The sequence below is a fragment of the Cannabis sativa genome, chromosome X, assembly GCF_029168945.1.
Source record: "Cannabis sativa cultivar Pink pepper isolate KNU-18-1 chromosome X, ASM2916894v1, whole genome shotgun sequence".
Lineage (NCBI taxonomy): Eukaryota > Viridiplantae > Streptophyta > Magnoliopsida > Rosales > Cannabaceae > Cannabis > Cannabis sativa.
The window spans coordinates 27,131,515-27,138,117 of record NC_083610.1 but is presented as its reverse complement, the minus strand read 5'-3'; the positions used below and the strand labels follow the sequence as shown (position 1 = coordinate 27,138,117).

The 6,603-nt window shown below is 40.3% G+C and overlaps 1 non-coding gene across 1 annotated transcript; it reads left to right on the top strand.

Annotated features, from left to right (window-relative positions):
- The first annotated feature begins 4,801 nt into the window (after window positions 1-4,801).
- Window positions 4,802-4,908, top strand: LOC133032829 (small nucleolar RNA R71). Its single transcript, XR_009685416.1, has one exon. It is a non-coding gene; the product is annotated as a small nucleolar RNA R71 (small nucleolar RNA).
- Window positions 4,909-6,603: the final 1,695 nt, after the last annotated feature.

The following is a 6,603-nucleotide window of genomic DNA, read 5'->3' as shown; positions in this document are numbered from 1 at the left end:
GGCCACCGAGAAATTTTTTTTTTTTTTTTTCAGTTCAGTAACGAAAAAGAATGAACAACAAGAAAAATAACAGTAAACTTAAAAAGAGTTCAACTAAATTAAAAGAACAATTGGGTTGCCTCCCAATTAGCGCTAACTTTATCGTCGCTCAGCTAGACGTTGATCGAGATCTTCAAAGTGGCGCCAGAATCATGGCGGACTTGGTTTGATCAAATTGACCTCCCAAGTAGAGCTTTAATCGCTGTCCATTCACTTTGAAAGTATTAGGACTTTCACCTTTTAGTTCCACTGCTCCGTAGGGAAACACTTTGATCACCGTAAATGGCCCTGACCACCTTGATTTTAATTTACCAGGAAACAACTTTAGTCTTGAGTTGAAGAGTAGAACTTGTTGACCAGGTTGAAACTCCTTTCTGACTAGATTTCGGTCATGCCATCTCTTAGTTCTTTCCTTGTAAATCTTGGCGTTTTCATAAGCTTCATTTCAAAATTCTTCCAACTCATCCAACTGTAGTAGTCTTTTCTCGCCCAAATAGCCTTTTAAGTCCATGTTTAGAGTTCTCATTGCCCAATAAGCTTTGTGTTCTAACTCCACCGGTAAATGACACGCCTTTCCAAACACCAACCGATATGGTGACATCTCGATTGGCGTTTTGAACGCTGTTCTGTAGGCCCACAATGCGTCATCCAACTTTCTTGACCAATCTTTCCTTGATCTCTGCACCGTTTTCTCCAGAATCATCTTTATTTCCCGGTTAGAAATCTCAGCTTGGCCATTACTTTGCGGATGATAGGGGAGGGCAGTTCGATGACGAACACCATACTTTGAAAGGAGTGCTTCGAACTGTTTGTTGCAGAAATGACTCCCTTCATCGCTTATGATCGCTCGGGGAGTACCAAACCGTGTGAATATATTCTTCTGAAGGAACCGAAGAACTGTTTTTCCATCATTAGCTGGTGTTCTTGCAGCCTTCTACCCATTTTGATACGTAATCCACAGCTAGTAAAATGTATAGATTGCTAAACGATGAAGGAAAAGGACCCATAAAGTCTATCCCCCATACATCAAACAACTCTACTTCCAAGATTCCTGTCAAAGGCATTTCGTTTCTCCTTGAGATGTTTCCTGTACGCTGACAACGATCACATGCCTTCACAAAAGTACTAGCATCTTTGAAAAGCGTTGGCCAAAAGAACCCGCTTTGCAATACTTTGGCAGCTGTTCTAGTTCCACTGAAATGTCCCCCACATGGTAAAGCATGACAGTGATTAAGAATAGAGTACATCTCCTCTTCAGGCACACACCTTCTTATTATCTGATCTGCACAGTGCTTGTAGAGGATTGGCTCTTCCCAGTAGTAATGTTTTACCTCGGAAAAGAATTTCTTTAATTGTTGGCGAGATAGCTCAGGAGGAGTGATATTAGCAGCTAAGTAGTTAACATAATCAGCATACCATGGTACCATAAGACTTTCCCTCACACTAAAGAGTTGTTCATCGGGAAATTGTTCATTTATTTGTACCTCTTTCGTATTCTGACTTTCTTCCAGTTCTAGTCTTGACAAGTGATCTGCCACCAAGTTCTCAGTACCCTTCTTGTCTTTTATGTCTAGATCAAATTCTTGCAAAAGAAGAACCCATCGAATCAGTCGTGGTTTGGCATCCTTCTTAGTCATCAAGTATTTGATTGCTGAATGATCTGTATACACTATCACTTTATTGCCAATCAAGTAGGGTCGAAATTTGTCACATGCAAACACTATAGCCAGCATCTCTTTTTCTGTAGTAGCGTAGTTTAGTTGGGCATCATTCAAGGTTTTGCTTGCATAGTAAATGGTTCTGAATACCTTGTCAACTCGTTGTCCCAAAACTGCTCCAATAGCATAATCACTTGCATCGCACATGATTTCAAAAGGTAATTCCCAGTTTGGTGTAGTCACGATCGGCCGAGATTAACTTCTCCTTGAGAATTTGGAATGCTTCAAGACAATCTTTCCCAAATTCAAAAGGTACTCCACTAGCAAGAAGATTGGATAGCGGTTTGGCCACCTTGGAGAAATCTTTGATAAATCTTCTATAAAACCCGGCATGACCCAAGAAGCTTCGAACTCCCTTAACTGAAACTGGAGGAGGCAAGTTCTCAATTGTAGATACTTCGGCTCTGTCAACCTCAATACCTTCTTTTGAGATTTTATGTCCCAAAGACTATTCCTTCTGTAACCATGAAATGGCACTTTTCCCAGTTCAGCACCAAATTAGAGTCTTCACATCTTGCTAAAACCAATTCCAAGTTGCTCAGACATTGGTCAAACGATGAGCCAAACACTGAAAAATCATCCATGAACACCTCGATGCACTTTTCTATTAAATCTGAAAATATAGCCATCATACACCTCTGAAATGTTGCTGGAGCATTGCACAGCCCAAATGGCATTCGTCGAAAAGCAAAAGTACCATATGGACATGTGAATGTTGTTTTCTCTTGATCCTCCGGTGCTATAGCTATTTGGTGATACCCTGAGTACCCATCAAGGAAACAATAGTACTCTTGTCCTGCCAACTTGTCTAACATCTGATCAATGAATGGGAGTGGAAAGTGATCTTTTCTTGTGGCCTTGTTGAGTTTTCGGTAGTCAATGCAAATTCTCCATCCCGTGACAGTTCTGGTTGGGATGAGTTCATTCTTCTCATTCTTTACCACCGTCATCCCTCCTTTCTTTGGAACAACTTGGACTGGGCTCACCCATTTACTGTCTGAAATAGGATACGCTACCCCGGCATCTAACCACTTCAAGACTTCTTTTCTGATAACCTCCTTCATTGGTGGATTTAATCTACGTTGTGCATCAATGGTTGGCTTCACTCCTTCCTCCATTAAGATTCTATGCATTACAGTTGAAGGGCTGATCCCTTTAATATCTGCTAAAGTCCATCCAATGGCTTTTGTATGCTTCCTTAGAACCCGTAATAGCTTATCTGTCTCTACGAGAAGATAGGGAAGAAGCCACAATAACAGGAAGTGTCTTATTTTCTCCCAAATATTCATACCTGAGATGCTCTGGTAGGACTTTTAACTCTAGTTGAGGAGGCTTTTCAGTAGATGGGGTAGGCTTTGTTGGTATGACTCCTAACTCTTCATAATATTTTCTATTCAGCGGTCCATAAGAATCGAGCCACAAAGCATACTCATAAGCTTCCTTACCGTCTTGTTCCACCACCTCTTCTTGTACCAAAGTCAGATTAAGAGGATCTTCAGCATGCGTCTTTGTCTCCACCAACTGGTCCACCACATCAATTGCAAAACAGTTGTCACTAGCCGTAGGATAGGTCATTGCTTTGAGCACATTAAATACAACTTCATCTCCTTGTACCCTTAGCTTTAACTCTCCTTTCTGAACATCAATTAGTGCTTTCCTGTTGCCAAGAAAGGTCTCCCCGTGATGATAGGAACATTACTATCTTCTTCCATATCCAGAACAATGAAATCAGCTGGAAAGATGAACTTGTCCACCTTTACTAACACATCCTCAATGACTCCTCTAGGGTGAGCTAGCGATCGATACGCAATTGAAGAGTTACGGTAGTTGGCTTTGCTTCACCTAGCCGCAATCTTTTAAACAACGACAAAGGCATTAAGTTTATACGGCTCCCAAATCACATAGTGCATTTATTCCTTCAATTTTACCAATAGTACAAGGAATAGTGAAGCTCCTGGATCTACGAGTTTTGGAGGGAGTTTCTTCGTAGAATAGCGCTACACTCTTCGGTTAGAGCCACCGTCTCATAGTCTTCCATCTTCCTCTTCTTTGACAAAATTTCCTTCATAAACTTCACATAACTTGGCATACGCTCTAGAGCTTCAGCAAAAGGAATGTTAATGTGAAGTCTTTTGAAGACTTCTAGAAACTTGGTGAACTGCTTGTCTAAGCTTGACTTTCTGAGCCTCTGAGGATAGGGTATTTTTACATGATGATCAATACTAATCGGTGGAGACTGTGGTGGTGGTGCTGGGCTGTCAGTAGCCTTCTCTGCTGTTGGTGTCGGTGTTTGCACTGGTTGAGCATTTTTTTCTTCGTCTATCTCAACTGGTTGTGGTAACTCGGGCCCATCATACTTCTTACCGCTCCTCAGGGTAATTGCCTTGCAATTTTCTTTGGGATTGAGTTCAGTTGTGCTAGGCAAATTTCCTTGAGGGCGGGTTGCTACCTGAGTTGCTAGCTGGCCCATCTGAGTCTGCAGGTCTTTAATTGAAGATCTAGTTTCAGTCATAAATTGGAGCAGTAAATCTGTCTGCAAACTAGAACTTCCACCAGAGGCTTGTTGTTGATTAAACTGTTGGTTCTGATTTCTTTGTTGATAGAACCCACTATTTCTTCGGTTGTTACCCTGGTTGAACCCATAATTGTTGTTGTTGTTGTTCTGTGAAAAATTCCCAATGGCTTTAGCTTCATCCATTGGCAAATCATCCACATCTGCTTGACACTCCGAAAAGTGATGACTTCCTCCACATAACTCACAAACAATTTGGGCTTGTTTAGCTTGCCCTGCAATGATTTTAGTCAATGCCTCAACCTGAGCTGTTAACTTTGTGATGGCATCAACTTCTAACACACCAGCTACCTTCTTAGATTGACTCCTTTCAGTTGGCCACTGCTGATTGTTTAGAGCCATCTCCTCCAATAGATCATACGCTTCATTAGCACTCTTTCTCATAAAAGCTCCGCCCGCTGCTGCATCTATTAAAGTTCTAGTATTACCAACCAGCCCGTTATAAAAGTTGTGAACCAGCATCCACTTCTCTATACCATGATGAGGACACCTCCTGATCAGATCTTTAAACCTCTCCCAAGCCTCATGGAGAGATTCATTATCTTGTTGGCAGAAATTATTGATTTCTCCTCTCAGCTTTGCAGACTTAGCTGGAGGAAAGAACTTTGACAAGAATTTTGTTGCCAGATCATTCCATGTAGCAATAGAATTAGGTGGCAAAGAATTCAACCAACTCTTGGCTTGTTCTCTGAGCGAGAATGGAAACAACCTCAGTCGAATGGCATCATCGCTAACTCCATTAACTTTAAAAGTTTCACAAAGTTCCATGAAGTTAGAGAGATGCAAATTAGGATCTTCAGAAGGGAGACCACCAAACTGAACTGAAGACTGCACCATTTGAAGGATGGCAGGCTTAATCTCGAAATTGTTTGCATCCACTGCCGGTGGCCTGATACATGACTGCACTCCCGTCAGAGTAGGGAGAATGTAATCTCTCAAGCTACGGCCATTAGCTTGATCTTCCACGGCACCTCCATTATTACCGTTATTACCCCCATTGTTTCCAGCATTATTGTTCACATTCGCAGCCATGATCTCTGATGTTTCAGCAGTTGCTGAAACTCTTTCTTGCCTCTTGTTCTTTCGATTCCTCCTGCAAGTTTTCTCGATTTCAGGATCAACTGGTAATATGACTTGTTGTCCTTGACGGCGCATGCACTTAGGATTCCTGAAATAGATCAAGAAAATATTGCAAGAAAAAGGTTAGAAAAATCAGCAAGAGAAAATATACCAAAGTAGAAGTTAGTATAATTTTATGTAATATTAATCTTTAACAATTCCCCGGCAACGGCGCCAAAAACTTGTTGCTATAATTTTAAACACTACGCAAGTATACGCAATCAAGTAGTAAATATCACACAGGTGAGGTCGATCCCACAGGGAATTGGATTAAGTACCACTAAATTATACTTATGATTCTATTCAGTAAATCGGAAGCAATTATGATTTAAAAAAAACAGTAAAATATGAAAGAAATTCAGAAAACTTAATAACGCAATTTAAAGTTGAGCAAGATGAGATAATAGGGAGGAGAATCCTGTTGTTGTTTACCCAAATCGTTAATGCTTAATTACTATCCTATTCTTGGAGTGAATGACAGATTATGAAATAACCTAGCTCCTTTCAGATCTTCTAGATTCTAAATCACATGTTATCTAATTAATTCCTTAATTAAACTAACATGAAATCAGCATTAAGCAATAATCTACTCGTCACATAAGTCATGCAAATACTTTCGTTTCACATAGAACATTGATTATCTTAATTTTAGCATTCTCAATTCTCACTTTTCAGATTTCGAATTGAGATCATAGAGCATGCACAAGGTGATCAATCTTAAACATGAAATTAAGAACAAATTAAGATAATTTCACACACAAGAATTGAGGAATGGTAATTAAACATTAACTAGGCAAAACATTAAACAACAATCATCATCCTCCCTAAATGGGAAATTTAGTTCAGAAATAAATCCATAACCATTCCTATAGCAATATTCAACATAAATAAATTAAAGAGGAATAAAGAAAAGAACTGTTGGAGGATGAATTCTGGATCTTCACTTGAATCTCTATGCTCTTCCTGCCGCTCTCAGCTGTATTTTAGGGTTTCTGATCGCTCTCCCAGACTTCCAATCGCAGTTTTCTATTTATAACTGAAATTTAGGGTTCGATGGACGAAAATGCCCCTGGGACGAAAATGCCCCTGGCCGCGGCGAGATAATAGCAAATTAGGGTGCTCTCTGTATCTCTTAAATGGCCGCGGCGAGACTCT